The 16,346-nt window shown below is 41.1% G+C and overlaps 1 protein-coding gene across 1 annotated transcript in view; it reads left to right on the forward strand.

The window, feature by feature from the left end:
* LOC117268641 (ras-related protein Rab-26-like) overlaps nt 1-16,346 on the forward strand; it is an 83,538-nt gene that overhangs the window by 50,986 nt on the left and 16,206 nt on the right. The gene's annotated exons all lie outside the window — the stretch shown is intronic.

A 16,346-nucleotide genomic window follows, 5' to 3' on the forward strand; every position in this document is an offset into this window, starting at 1 on the left:
CTGGTGAAGTCGACTCCTTTTCAACCCCTTTTCCACAAATTTGCTCTGGTTCTTGATGCGGCTCCATTCAGATTTCTTCAAACCTTGGTGCCGACTAGCAAACCAGCCTCAGTCTCCAACAGTTTTGAGCGGAACCGTTGACATTAAGGATGTGTCACCTACAGAGAGTTGTACAATGCCCAACCAAAGTAAGCAGGAGTAGCAAGACTGATTGCATTGATTACCTTTGAGCTTTTGTTCTGTACTTACAAACAAGTATTGGCCAACTCATAATGATAAAAAGACATAGACGACTGTTACATGTAAGACTCCATTGCCTCTCTTCAGCCCACTGATGTCTTCATGGTTTGTACTTCAGGTCAAGGAAAACCTGCTATTTTTTGGTTGTAATTGGGAACCAACCTTTCAGTTTCCGAACCAATTTATCTTTGGTTGAAATGTTCTGAACGGTTTTAAATTAGGTGCATGATAACATCTGACTTATTAAGGCTCATTAATACTCCCCTTACTTATGGAAATAAATATGTCTGCATCCTCTATCATGGCATAGATATAGCCAATAAAGGGCACTAGAGGACAGTCAAAAGTTTCACACACCAACAAATGAGGAGGCAGTGTGGAGGAGGTTGTAATATTGTACCTTTAAATGGAGGCAGCATTATAGATGGCAAAGATCTGTGCTGCCATTATATACATCCTGACATGTGGATAGAGAATTCTTCTTCTTCCACCTTCTTCTATCTCATTTGAACTACACTACACTTGTCTCCATGATCTGCGGTGGCACTGCTCTGTTTTGTCCGTATCCTTAAGCTCACAGAAAACATGCACAGATACAGACGAAATGAAAGCAGAGTATGGACGGAAGGCTCCGTTTGTCTCTGTCTCCATATTTAGCATTGAGCATACATGTAAATGAGTCCTTAGACGGTCTTTTAGTACAACTCAACAGTAAACAAGACTTTCTCAGGTGACCAAAATGTTACAAGTAACTTTGATGATCTGAAAACATACTGAAATAGCAACAGCTACACTTACATCCTGTGAAACGGGGATTACACTATGGTTAATGTTACCTATGCAGCGTTGTTGTCGTGGCAGCGACTTGTCAACGGACAGCATCTACCTGTCACTTAAAACCACGCCCTTAGTTACGCATAACTTCAGGCCTTGATAAAATGTTAATGGGTAATTTATATAAAGATTCACCCTGACAGTTGTCATGAAATTACCTTAGACCAAGACCATTTTTTGTACCATGCTATAAATATATTTATTTCTGCTTTCAAGTCAGGCGTTTTAACGTGGAGGTATATGGAGACTGACTCTGTTTTGGAGGTAGCCTTTAGAGGCCATTTGAGGAACTTTGTTGCACTTCTACTTTGCCTTCATTTTTTAAGCCTTGGAGATCGCCAAACATCAAAATGTTGTGGCTGTATGCACTCTGGCAACAGAAACACTGAAAACAGATTAGATGATGAAGGATGAAACTGGTAAATCACCTGAGCACCCATGCAAAAGAAACCATTCATTAGTACAGTGGGTATGATTTTATTTTTTACATGAGCAGATAGATACACGGCTTTATAAACTGAGCAGTTAACACACTGGTATAAAAACCTGTGCCTGAGCATAAAGCGTTATTTTAAAAAAAGAAAAAAGACTAAGAAAAGGTTGTTTGCTGCAGTCTGTCCTGCTGAACACAGCAGTTTACAAATCAAATCAAATTGGCTAGCCAGACATATTCCTTTATTGATTCAGCTTGTTACAAGAAAATGAAAATTCAATACAAGTGAGCAGATGGCCAGTCTGACATTATCATATATCAATTATGTGTATATTGACAAAAAAAGAGCATAGCAGTATGCATTGGCCACTATAATGGCTTTTAATTGTTGTATTTTATTCAGATAAGTACATTGCTTTAAGGTAAGTTTACACTGAGATTGCTCCCTCAAGTAGAAAGTTTTTGTTCATTTTGTTTTGTTTATCCACAGAAATTCTAAAGCGAGTTGTGAAAGTATAGAAAGGAAGACAGGAAATAAAAACAAATACAGCAAACAGGATGAGGATTTCAAAGGATACGAAGAAGTCAAACTGGGAGTATATCCCTACAATCAGTCAGACAAATAATTCATGATTGTAGAAAACAAGTGTCGCACACTCTGGCTCTGTGTGCATTTCTTTTATTTTGATGACATTCTGGCCTTTGGGCCTTCTTCAAGATCAACAAACGTTTGAACTGATGCTTGTTGATCTTGAAGAAGGCCCAAAGGCCGAAACATCATCAAAATAAGAGAAATGTGTATGGAGCCAGAGTGTGCGACACTTGTTTTCTACAACAAGTCTACTGATCAGCACCACATTATGATTCTTGGTGTATGTTGCTTTTATATTTCAAACATATTTTTATATTTCAAACATAAGGAAAATAGGGTTAGTGTGTTCTTTTTTCAGTCCTTTTGTATTGCAAGGAAACAAATAGCTTTCATTTCTGGGAGGAATACTAAACCGCACCACTTGTCCCATTTTATGAGTATACCGTAAAACATCTCACACCTGTGAAGGTTCACAGCAGTTAGGAGCACAAAATGGCTGCTTTTTAGAAACATCTTAATTGCCCATTACCTTTGTGGTGTCACTATTAGGGCTTTGACGTTGGCACTTTTGGCTTCGCAGAGTCAAATCATGTCATGTTGAACTGTGTTTCCATCACCAGGTTTAGCCGGTGACCTCCAGGGCTGAAAATTGAAGGCATCGCAGAAGTGGCAAAACTGTAGTTTCTCTTATGGCCACTTGAGGCTGGCTCAAGAAATGAGTCAGTCCACACAGAGCCCCATGTTTAAAATACTCAACTTTACAGCAGGAATGTTTACAGAAAACAGCGCGGAGCACAGAGAAGCAGTCAGAGCTACAGGCTACAGTGAGGCTAAAAACAGAGTTCATATGACGTTTTTCGAAACAACTTTTTATGTCGCGGCTGCAGCACACTTGGATCACTATGGATGAGCAGTATGGAGATACTTTGTGGATTCAATTTTGTGTTCTTGGACATTAGTCTGGGGCGCCATCTACCATTAGGTGTGCTAGCCGCTCCACCCGCCGATCTCCGCAAGGGATGCGAGGACTCTAAAACTTCACCAGGGCCTCCGTCGGCATATGGGTGAGTAGATAATGGCTGAATTTTCATTTTTGGATGCACTCTCCCTTTAAGCAGGCGGCGGTGATGTAAGGTGGGCTTCGTCAACATTCAGTGACAATTAAGCAACATTGCATCTCTGTTTTTCAAGCAATAACAGAGAGATGCCAATCAGACTCTGAAAATCCATGATGGTATGTAGCAGGCTACCAGCAAATGTTGCACAGTGCAGTAGTAAACAACACTAAAAATGATGCTGCTTTTGGACGTCATCGACTCAAGACAAGTGCATCATCAGCTCAGGAAGTACTCTCAAGCAGGTAGCCCTGTTGATGGGAGATGCAAATCCTTGCCACTCTTTGCTGACGCACACAAGTCAAGCCAGGCCAGCACATGTGTAGAGAAACGGGCTATGTGTCATCGTACCTGCTGTTTCTCTCTGTGTGGTAAACGCATCCTGCAACAGGAGGGGTGGTAGTTCTCAACTAATTTAATTGACACTGGCCATCAGAAAAAAATGTCTCTTTCTCTCTGAGAAGCAAAGGGGCTGTTAAGGGAAGGAGAGAGTGTTTGTCACCAGTCTCTGCCTGAAAAATATGATGTGCCCATCTGCCCTGAGAGACCATTAAAACAGAAAAAGGCTTTTCTTTAACACCAGATGTGAACAGCAGCTCAAGGACAGACCGGGGTTTTGTGTGTGTGTGTGTACGCAGAAGGTGGACAGCAAGGACACTGATATGTTGGGCAGGCAGTAACAAAAGGGAGGACAAGGAACTGTCAGCCATCTGAAACAAAGTCTCCAGCACTGGTGAGCTGGTGCTGCAGAGGACACTCAGCCTTTGTCTTATCTCTTCATGGTCCAACACACAGTGCTGCAGGCTCTGTTATTGTCCAAAATCCTCCGCCTCAGCCAACAGGAAGGACGACTAACACAAACTGCCCCTCACACTGTTGTGCCCTGGAATATTCAATCAAGTAGGGTTGCAAGTAATTTTAATATCAATTAACCTACACCCATAAGATCTATACAATATTATGATTAATTCTTTTTTTAGTCTACATATTGTCACACAGTGTGGTGAACCTTCATTGCAATTTCTCAAAGCGGAGGATGGCATCTTCTGTTTGTTTTGTCAGACCAACCATCCAAAACCCAAAGATTGCAAATAAAAGTGATATATTTAAGATATTTTAATTACAAATGATTAATTATGAAAGTAGTAGGTTGGTGAATAAGTAACTGATTAATCAACAAGTCATGATGCCTGTAATATAGTATCACTTTCACGCTGCTCTCTGGGGTAAAATCATTACACTACTTCAGTCTAAGTCAAAAGAAAGGCAGCTGCCCAGTAGGGCTGCAACGATTAGTCGACTAATCGTTGACTGATCATCTATTAAAATAATCTGTGACTATTTAAGTAGTCGACTAATCGGTTTGAGTCTTTTTTCATAGAAAAGTACTCTAAAAGTACCCCAAAATACTCTTATTGCAGCTTCTTATGTTTAAATATTGGCAGCTTTACACACTCTCTCATGATGGTGAATCAAAACCCTTTGGCGTGAGTACAGAACAAGACATCATCAGGTGACATCATTTTGGGGTTTGGGAGAGACATACCGACATTTTTCAACATTTTAACACATTTTTCGATAAAATGATTAGTCGACTAATTGAAGAAATAATCGACAGATTAGTCGACAATGAAAATAATCGTTAGTTGCAGCCCTACTGCCCAGAGGACGAGAGGCATTGTCCAGTCAGACCCTGAGATAACATTATCTTCTGCCCTCTGCCCAGAATTTACAGCTCACAGTAACTCATTGTGATACATTCTCTGGCGTTTGTTTGATAGCTAGTGTCGGCAAGAAATGTTGCAGATTTCTGATTCTTCATTAGCATAGTTAGCACAGAGGGCTAACCTGGCTTGTTTATTATATTACATGAATGTCGCTGTCACCTTGAAAATCCCACCAAACCCCACTCAAACACTCAAACTCTATACAGAAAAAAGGGAATGAACAGTCAGGTATTTCTATTTGTGTTACTTTTGTCACGCGTTACAGTAATATATTACTTTTTAGCAGTAACAAAGTAATATAAGGTGTTACCAACAGGATTTCGGGTGATATTATTACATTTACAATGTCACGTAGCGTGTTTTCATTTTTCATTTATCCACACTAATCCACACCGCTCCACTTCCACTAGTGTGCCAACATCCTCCGAAGGTTGTTGTGTGTTGTCATGTCATGATACACTACCTTATAGAAGGCTGCCGTTGATCATGTGTGTTATCACGTCCTGTGTGTTTCCTTTCATATACCCACACCGTACCCCATCCTGCTTTTGCGCCCTAAGGCTGCCTAAAAGCAGCGAGGATAAAGAGCTGGCCTCCAGTTTGTTATTTCGTGACCCAGATGATCGACATATATGTAGGATGTTAGTATATGTTGGATGTTTCCATTGCATCCCCTTCGACCCTGGAGCAATATTGGCACACAGTCCCATTCTTATGCATAACTCTCTCTGGTGCTGCTGCAGCTGACCGGCACACCGGGTGGGGGAACAGGCCGATCTCTTCCTATACATGCCCTAATATACCAGAAGACTTACCATAACACTCATCTCTTTTCTTACCTAAGATCTTTATTGTTTGCTGTATCTTACTTTTTACTGCTATGCTGGTACAGTTACACCTCAGACTGTTGTGGTTTGTTATTTGAAACAGTTTTTAATCTCCCAGAGATACATTCGGGATAATCTTCAGAGACACTGTTTGACAAGTCCTTCCCTGCCCTGCTTAGCTTTCACTCCTTCCCTTCTCAGCTCCACATCCACATTCAGTCAATGTCTATTACAATGAGGAAATATGCTGGCGGCGAGCTACAGATGCCTGCTGGCACACCGCAGCCTAACGAGCACTAACTCATGTTAATGAATGCTAATGGTGATGAATGCCACTCTGAAGGAGATAGAGAAACCAGAGGGGCAAATCATTCTCTCCTCCTCCGCCCTCAGACCGCTCCCCTCTGCGGGGGTTTATTGTCTCCCCAGCTAGGAGACATTTAGGCAAGCAAAGCATTAACGTCATACGAGGTGTCCATCGTATGAATTAACACTTAAGGTGAGAGACACTCGGTCAAAACGGTTAACGGTCTGAAATATCAGGTGTGGCCATCTGGATAGTGTAATTGTGTTTTAAGTGGTTTGAAGATAAAGGTGTCATTTTTTTTAAATGAAACAGATCTGGTGAGGTTTTTTCTTGCACTGATGCTCACAGCAGAGGCTGTTAGTAACTCAGGTGTTTCATGTAGTCCATTACGGTCAGCGCCATGGATCACTCTATTGTTTATGTAATGCGCCATGGCAAGTATTTGTTGGTGTAAGCCAATGGAGCAGGAATACACAAGCCATTTAGTAACGTGATGAATGTCTTCTTGTCAGAAGTAGTGCTTCAGGGAGACTATAAGAGTCCATTTAGGCCCCTGCTGCAAATCATTTGTCTGGGTTACTCTGTTAAAAAGCAGCCTGGCTCCTGTGGTGCTTTCAGTCAAAGCTAGGATCATTTGCAGCAGATGGGAATCAGAAAGGTTGTTAAACCAGCGCGATTCTGTGGCGTCCGTCTGTCAGTTAACCTGCAGTTCCTGAAACCCACCATTTAGAAAGGGCAGCAGGCTGCTCTGGTGATGAGAGAGATTGTCCGGCCGCTTTACGATCAGGGGCTGAGCTGCAATGTTGGCGAGAAAATGTCCTCACCAGAAAGGGAACTGCCCATTGGTTCGACAGCCCATTGGTTCGACATCCCATTGTTCCGACCATATTAAACTCATTGTTCCGAAGTCCGTTCCGAAATCATCATGATGCCCTGTGGTTAAGGTCTGGTTAGGTTTAGGCACAAAAACCACTTGGTTAGGGTCAGGAAAAGATCATGGTGTGGGTTAAAATGAAAAAGAAAGTGACAAACACATAAGCCGTGAACCTGCTCCGCCTCAAGCCGGTTGCGGCGCACCATACGCCCGCCGCGAGCCGTTCAGCACCGCGGACAGTCGGACTAATGGGTTGTTGAACCAATGGGCTGTCGAACCAATGACATGGACCCACCAGAAAAACGTCAGCAGTGGTTGTTTGTAGGGATACTGGAAAAGACCTATGTTTGCATTGACCTGACGAGAAGGACCATATTTTAGCAGCGAGAATTGTAACTGTCAGAAGCAACGGTCAAAGTAGCGTGACATTGTTATGCTGCCTCTTGGGGAAGAGGTCAAGGTAGGCCTGTCATGACAATTATATTAGCGACTTATTGAGGTCAGCAAATATAATCAAAGTTATGCCCATATATCATACAATATTACCCCTGTGTTTATATGCGTTTGTTTATGTAAGAATGTCACAAACATTTTAACCAACATGAAGCCACAATAAACAGCCGTGTTTTTACGACCATTTTAGGACGTGGGCGCAGCTCCTAAGCATTTTTTCATATCGCCTGAGCTGAATGGACATTAAAAAAAATTATTGGTATCATTTCAGGTCATGCTTCTTCTGTCTTCACATTGGCTCTTTGTGTCTGGAGTTTAACCCTGGGCGGGGCTCAGCTCCTTCACTCACACGCATCCACACACATACATTTATTTCTGTTTTATTTAGAATTATTTTTGATACTTTAGTTCATTGCTCTTTGAAAAGGTGTGCTTGCATCATTAAGCTATGATATAATCATTAAAAAGTAAAAAAAAAAATTATCATTTATTGCAGTTATTTCTGGAACAATATATTGCCCACAAAAAGTGGGTATCGTGACAGGTCTAGCTCATGGCAGATGGGTTGGCAGAGCTGCTGTTTGTTGAGTGACAATTATCTAACCTTAAATGTACACTACGCAGGAATCGTCAGCTACTGTTTGTAAACCGTATCATCAGTGAAAGTGAAAGTCAACCCCAGATTTGTCTGCTTGGCAATTCACCTCACCATATTTGTGTGTTTTTGGTGCTGTGTCTGCGATTTTTGTAGCTTCTTTTTGGACACGTGCTGCTCGTGGTCTTACACCTGGTTGCTACCTAGTGTGCTATGTGTATTTATCCTGAATAAGAAGAAAATACAGGCAGAGAGAGTCTCTGCAGATAAATACACTGCCCCAAACTTCCAGTGGGTGAAAGTGATGATTGAGAGGGATTACTTCTGTATGAGTCTGTACATTGTTTTTTTAGGAAAATCCTGCTGCGTATATATCTGTAACCAAGTAGAATTTGTGCCCTAATCTAACCAAACTTTTAACCTGCATTAACTGATATTTTGGCCACTTTTGAGCAGTAAAACAAGCTGTAAACCAAATATTATCGCCTTCTCTCGAGGGAAATATCTTGCTCAAAAGTTACTAACTGCTCCACTGTGCTCACCAACCAGTCAATTAATTTGTCTGTCAGCTGTTTGGTGCTGAGCAGTCAGTGTACAGTCGGTTTACCAGAGTTTTTTGTTATTGAAAACGTCTGCCCGCTGCAGCTGGAGCACCACTGATGAAAACAGTGAGACTTAATCAGAACAGTAAAGTTGCATATAACCAAAACAATGAGCTGAAAGATGCTAAATTGCTCCATTGAGCTGAAGGAAGAATACAGTCTCAGATGATGATTTTCTGTATTCATTGACTGTTAATGTAAAAATATTCGATTACAGAGGCTTTAACCGTAGCACTGGCAGACCAGAAAACTGAATCATTTCATTATGATTTTTAAAGGCAGTGACCAACAACATATTTTAACATTTAGTTTTTCTCGAACTTGCTGGTCTATCGAAGTGTTCTTGGGCAAGACACCATCCCCAGTTGTGCTGTTTTGTAGCTGAGCCTTTTAAAATCCCCACAGCGTTCTCATAACATAGAATTGATCAGCGCTCTGGCAGCAATCCAGGTCAAGCAGTCTCATAAGACACAAACTATGTTTCATATTGACTGTGCAGATCAATAACCCCAACCTGGATTAGAATACATTCTGTATGAATATAATGCAATCATTCTTATTGAACAACCTGCCTTTGATGCTGATTGTAAAATGATGCATTACTTTGCAGCCGCAATTGCTCTTACATCTGTGTGCGTCTTTGCACGTTCTGATGCCTGAATGCTTGATCATGCTTACGTGTCTGTGTCATAGAAACCCAGTGAAAGCAATGAGAGAGATGAAACCTTCATCTGTGTGCTTTCATTCATCTCTCTGTCTGTCCCCAGGGCACGGACTGGCTTCAAATGAAATGGCCGCCTGCCTGCCTCATATCTGTTTAGTTAAATGTCATGGCACCACCGCACCAGATGGTGATGAGAGAAAGTGTCTGTAAATAATGCAGTGATATGAATTCAAATACCATTCATTTATAATCAGCGCAGACTCTGGCGTTTTTGAAGTGAATCGCTTTAAGCAAGAGTTGTGTGAAGAAACGTGACATGGATTTCTCTGCACCAACAGGTTCTGTTTAAGTTAACGAAGGCGTGACACGCAGTAATCCTCACTCATCCTCTCAATCATACTTCACCTGTAATTTGGTCTCCTGCGTGGAATATTAATAGTGTGTCAGCTCCGTTGCTTCAGTAGATTACTGCCTGTCCGTGACCGTAGTCACACATGATGCAGCCAGTGGAGCGAAGCCCTGCGGAGGCAAAGTGTCAGTGTTCAGCTGCTTTCAGTGAACATTTCCATTTACTTTGATGTCAGCTGCAAAGTGACAAAACAGATGGGGCATTTATGTGCACACAAGAGCACACTGAAATACAGCAAGATGAATGAATGAAGATGTCCCATAAGATGCCTGCTTTTTGTTGTTGTTGTTTCAATTCAATTTCCCAGCAGGAGTGATATAAATGGAAACCCTGAGTGGATGGATTCATGTCAGGAAATAACTTCAGAATAAATGTCCTTGTTGCATGTTATTTATTTCACCTGTATAGCTAAGAAAAAAAGGCTTCTCTTTGTTGTGGCAAGCTTGAAAAATAGGGACGGCCATCTCCTCTCCATCATCTCACTGTTCTTTGTTACATAACACATCTTTTCTGCCTGCTCAACAGAAAAGTGCTTTCTGTGTTCCTCTGAGTTTGTTGCAACTCCGCAGAAGGGAGCTCTGTACCTGTGAGGGGGCTGGCGAAGGTCAGAGTCATTCAGACGCTCTCAGAGCAGAAATATGATTTGCCAACTGTCTCCTCTTTCAGTATGACACATCAGACACAGCTTTTTCATGAACTAAAGTGCTCGACAGCTCCGGCATCTTTTTGAGCTGCGAGTCTATTTATCCAAGATGGATGGGCATGTATTAGTTTTAATGTCTGTGCTCCCATTGTCCTAAAATACTTAAATGAACTGATGGTGTCTAAAAAGAAGAAATATTCGAGGCTAAGCAGTTTAGAAATCATTCATAACACCAGCCTGAGGAGAAAAGAATTTCGGGATAGCCTTGGGTACAGAGCTCTGGATCTATAAAGAAATATGCTGCGTAAAGAGTCTCTTCTTCTTCAGGAGAAACATTTGCAATCTCTTAAACAAATTTCTCCCATAACTTTATACATTAAGTCACTCCAATATTTCCCGAAAACCTTTCTTATGTGATGCATTATTGTCAGATAATCTGGGAACCAATGGGTCCTGCACTGTCTCCATCCAATCATCGTCTACACTGTTTGTCTGTTTCTGTATCATCTTTCCCGTTAGTCACCGCAACTATTGACACTGCAGTCTCCGAGAAAACGTGTGATCCTTCTGTAACCCGGCTCTGTAAACCTCCTTGTTTTCCTCTGTTTGCAGATATTACTGCTTCCCTTTTTCTCCCCAGTTGTACTTTGTGTTCACAGAGATCTGTTTTCGCTCTTTGGCACAAGTTAAACAGCTGGTCAGAGACAAATATTGTTAATCTTTTGCAGAAACACTCGCACAGGATCCGGCGCATAGACAAAAGCTGTGTTTTTCTGTCACACTCTATCTTTTTTGTCTTTTCAGTGTTTTATCTCTAACTGGCATGAGCAAATGCAGAGGCGTCATCATTGTTGTTGTGGTTACTCTGGCTTTTTATCACATTTCTGCAATCCTTTTATCATCCAGACAGAAGGACCTTGTTTGAAAGAGTGCGAAAATGGATTTCAATTATATGTATGAGCATAATAGTAAGTGGCCTCTAAAAAAGCGTTGGTGGCTTTTACAAATTTGAACATCAACGCTAACTATATTAATTTGGTGTAATGGCAACAGCAAATTGATTCTTGGTGAACGACAGCAAACCCAAAACTATTAACGCAGCATGTTCTGTGGATTATCCAGAGTAATTATGAGGTTGTTTGTGGAACAGCGTGGTGCTCTCTTAAGTTTTTCAAAGCCGCCCTAATGATAAATTGCAACCACTTTCTCTGACTTTTCATCTGGTTACATCATCAGATCAAAATTTTAATTGTCCAGTACTTCTGTTTATGATTTAAAACATGCAGAACTGATGACAGTCCCATCAGCCTCGGCTGCACTTTGTGTTCTGTGATAATCATCTAATGTTATCATGGCTGTAGACTGTCCTTCACAAGCTCCCCACCAGGAGTACTTTGTAGCTACCAAATTAAATCCATTTTTTAAAAGCATACTTCAACAAGACTTTCAGCATAACAGTGTGGATAGTGTGTGTGCATGAAATATGGTAAACTTCCCTCCATCTTACCAGCACCCGGATCTCAATGCTCATCTCACAGCTCAAATCATCTGGCAGATTTCCGTTGGCTTTAGGGCTATTGCTCGACCTTTTCTCAAACTCACATGGTAAAACTAGGCATGCATGCATCCATCCATCCATCCATTTTCATCTGCTCATCTGGGGCCTGGTCACGGGGGCAGCAGGCCAAGCAAAGCACCCCAGACATCTCTCTCCCCAGCAACGCTTTCCATTCCTAGGCCAGATGAGATATGCAATCCCTCCAGCATGTTCTGGGTCTGCCCTGGGCCTCCTGCCAATGGGATGTGCCCTGAACACCTCTAATGAGAGGCGCCCAGGAGGCATCCTGATCAGATGCCCAAACCAACTCAACTGACCCCTTTTGACACGAACGAGCAGCAGCTCTACTCCGATCTCCCTCTCCTATCCCCTCCCTCCCCCTATCTCTAAGACTAAGTCCAGCCACCCAATGGAGGAACCTCATTCACGGACTTGTGTCCGTGACCTCATTCTTTCAGTCACTACCCAGAGCTCATGATCATAGGTGAGGGTTGGGACATAGATGGACCAGTTAATTGAAAGCTTCGCCATTTGGCTCAGCTCCCTCTTCACCACGACGAACCAGCACAGCGCCCGCGTCACTGCAGATGCTGCACCAAACCACCGATCCATCTCATGCTCCATTCCATCCTCACTCATGAGCAAGACCCCAAGGTACTTGAACTCCCTCGCTTGAGGCAGTAACTCACTCCCAACCTGGGGAGGGGGCAAACCACTGGTTTGGGCAGAGAACCATGGCCTCGGATTTGGAGGTGCTGACTCTCATCATACTCAGCTGCAAACCACCCCAGTGCATGCTGGAGGTCACGGTGAATAAACTAGACAGTGCTGGTCAAATATAAACCAAGACTCTGTTACCATATTGCCTATTTTCAACCTAAAATATCTGCAGAAAAAATATTTTAGTGCACTGTTTGGCTGTAGTAAGAGAATTTGTGAACCAGAAGTGGGAGCCATACTGTTTCCTATATTGTATAAACATACTGAAAAACCTTAGATCAAACAGTAAAACTACTCAGTGCGGATAAAATATGAACTAAGATTCTGTCACTGCATTGCTTGTATCTCGCCTAAAATGTTTTCAGAAATTATTTATATTTATATTTTGACTTCCTGTTTAAGTGTAATTATAGATAAGTTGGTAGTAGCCAGCTGCCATATTGTTTCCTGTGTCAAAACGGACAAGCTTGCATTACATCACCCACAAGTGTGAGCATTTATTGGTCCGATGAGGTGCAGTGCATTCTCATAGCTGTAGGTTTTCTACCTCTTGAGCTACAGCAAAGGCCACAGCCCTTTTCTCTTTTTTCTCTGGTCATGTCGCACCAATTTAAAAGTATTTGCGTCTTTCTACTGCATAGATAGCCCGCTTTATGAAAGATCATCTTTCCAGCAGTGAAATACTTCTTTAATAGTTTGTTCACTAAACATGAATGCCTTAAAAGTTGGAAGGGAGAGAGGAAAAGGGGCAAAAATACACTACACATGAAAAAAAGAGAGATTTTCTGTGTCATTTGGACGGAACCTCGTTGAAATCTTACTGTGAAAATTGCCAGTAGCCAGAAATCATAACCAGATAGAACCAGAAATTTTAAGTACATCACTGCTGTAAAATTTTGGTGCCTACTGCCACTGCAGTATGTGTTTGCACAGCTCGGCTTGCTGTGGAATCCACTTGGTGTCAGAAGTGTTAATAAGCCTGCAGCATGTCAAGACATTAGTGCTGGGTCTAAGATGTTGTTGGGTTCATAAAAGCAGAAGAAGAAGCGAACGCTGGATCAAAGTAGAGGTATCTCAGCAGAGGTCATCCTCTTCCCACACAGGGTGACTGTATCAATGTCTCAAAGTCAGTAAAGTCTATATATGGCTTAAGGTGTTTTCTGAGCAATCCTACACTTGTTTTCCTCTTTGTTTTATAGTGGCTTATTTTTTATTATCGTCATTTTGGAATTTAAAATAACACTTGTTTTAAGACAATTAATGCACTCGATATGAAATTCTTACTCGAGGAATAGGAGCTCCTTTAGAGCAAGAAACGCATGTTTTAAAGAGAGGAATTGTGTTTACAAGGATTGACGCAAGGACTGACAAGATATCAGTTTGACTGACAGGAAGGCGCCGAGCCCCACACCCCCCTCTGACACGCAGTGCATGTCTCTGGTAACAATTGGCACACATGCCACAGAGGATCATGATAATGAGGGCTGTGTATGTGCACACAATCTCAAAACCTGGCACACACCTAACAGGGGAAGCTCTGCATCTACATTCCTGCCATGAGGTGAGGTGGTGTGTAGATCAATTTATTTTAATGAAAATGTGGCAAAGTGACACATTTGCAGGTTAATGACTTCTGTTCTTTTTGTCTGCAGCTTTGAGACCTTTCAGCCTGCTCACACCAAATCTCCATTTTGCTGTCATTTGACATTTTACCCGCTCCAGTCTTTCCAGTTAGTCGAATATTGAAAGCCTTAAATTATTGATTTCCTCCTTTATATTCAGACATTCATAATTTGGAGAAATCCATTTATAAGGGTGATGTCCTTGCAGGGTTTGTGAACTGATTTCATTTACCTCTTGACTCGCCACGAATGAAACACATAATTGGTCTTTCACCTCGGCTTTTCTCGCTGTCATACGTGTCGTTTTGACACACAAGATCTACGAATGTGTCACAAAGGAGGTAGAATTTGCACACTAAATCAAAGGGTACACTGAAGTAGACAATCTAAGTCTCATTTTTTAATATCTAACAAGGCACAGTGAAAAAGTATCCTTCCCAAATAACTCAGTGGTAACACAAAGAAAAGAAATGGCACAAAAAGAAGAAAGAAGTTTAATGTGTCTAAGTATATTCTTATCAGTCTTCATAATAATAAATGCTTATATCATCAATTATATATTGATTGATTGGTTGATTGGTTGATTGATTGATTGATTGATATCAATGCATCATCAAGAAATACTTTGTCTTAAAATAATGAGAAACTGGAAAGGAAAAAAAGATTTATGCCTTGAAAAATATTTTTTATAACTGATTCTTACCCTATCCGTGTACTTCCAAAAGCCTGTAATATTATGTTCCCAGCAAAAGTTTAATATTCATGTCAACTAGAAGGACAGTCAGAGAGTGTCAATCGCAGCCAAGGCCAGATGTCCTACTTGCAATGTAAACAAAAGTGAAAACTAATTTGTGTATCCGGTCCGTGATTTGGATCACCGTCCACCAAGTTTCATGAAAATCAGGCCAGTATTTTTTTCCGTAATCCTGCTGAAAAACAGACAAACCAACAAACATATCAAAGGGACAACATAACGTCCTTGGCTTAGGTAATTAGGCATATGCTAAGATATTACTTCAGAAGGTGCAAAGAATGAGTCACAGTGATGTTTAAATAAAGAGTATTCTCCACAAAGTGTCTTCCTGGGGTGTACTGTTGTCAAAAATATCGACTTATTGATACATATCAATTCGGAAAACATGTCAATAGTCATTTTCAGCTGTATTGATACACCAGCACCAGCTGCGCTTTCTGGTTGTCTCTTATTGTTAATGTTAGTCAATCTGCAGTTATCTGCCAGTAACCAAGATAAGAAAAGTTGTCGTTGTCATGTTATAGCCTTTTTATATCAGTCTTCTAATGAAAATCTAAATTCCATGCCTTCAGTGTTTCCCAACAGTATCGGGTATCGAATATCAACATTTTTCAAGGTATTATATCAAAGTTTAAAGTTCAAAGTTTGCTTGGGGAGCTATACCAAATTATTGCTTGTTACAGTTTAGTATAGGACTGTAGACATTTATTTTTATGAATTATATGTACATGAAGATACCAAGCAGCATCCTCTGGGGCCTAAAATGAAGCCAATGCGGAAGTGCAGAAAGTTGCAGTTCCTCTAATGGCCACTTGAGGCTGGCTCCAGGGGGGTCGTTACAGCATAGTATCGCGATATTTTAGTGTGGCAATATCGTATTATCACACAGCGCCAAGTATCGATTTTCTAAATTATATAAACTATTAATGTTACAAATACAAATTAAATTTTATCAATTTCTTTTTAGTCCATTAGATACATTTTACTGCTGCAACAAAATGGCTGAAGTGACATGAACACACTGAGTATGCCAACTCATAGTTTCAGAGCAACTTGGAGGCATAGCTGTAACATTTTCTTGTGGTTTGGTTTTTCTCCAAAGACAAGACTTTGATCTGCAAATGCTCTGAGTTGACCTTGTTACATCCCCATCAGTATTATTTCTTCCTCTGGCAACGTGTACTTGCTTTTCTTTTGTCTTTGTGCTGTTCGGTCAGAGGGCCAGGCTGAATCACATTATCTGTTTTTAAAAAAGGGCTCAAATAGTTGAAGAGCAAGGGAAAGTTTTCCTTCAGGCAAAGCAATTACTTTACACACTTGAAATCTATTTTGTCAGACTGTTGTTTTTAGTAATAACAACTAAAAGATGTAAAATAT

This window comes from Epinephelus lanceolatus, chromosome 18 (assembly GCF_041903045.1).
Source record: "Epinephelus lanceolatus isolate andai-2023 chromosome 18, ASM4190304v1, whole genome shotgun sequence".
In the NCBI taxonomy this organism is placed as follows: domain Eukaryota; kingdom Metazoa; phylum Chordata; class Actinopteri; order Perciformes; family Serranidae; genus Epinephelus; species Epinephelus lanceolatus.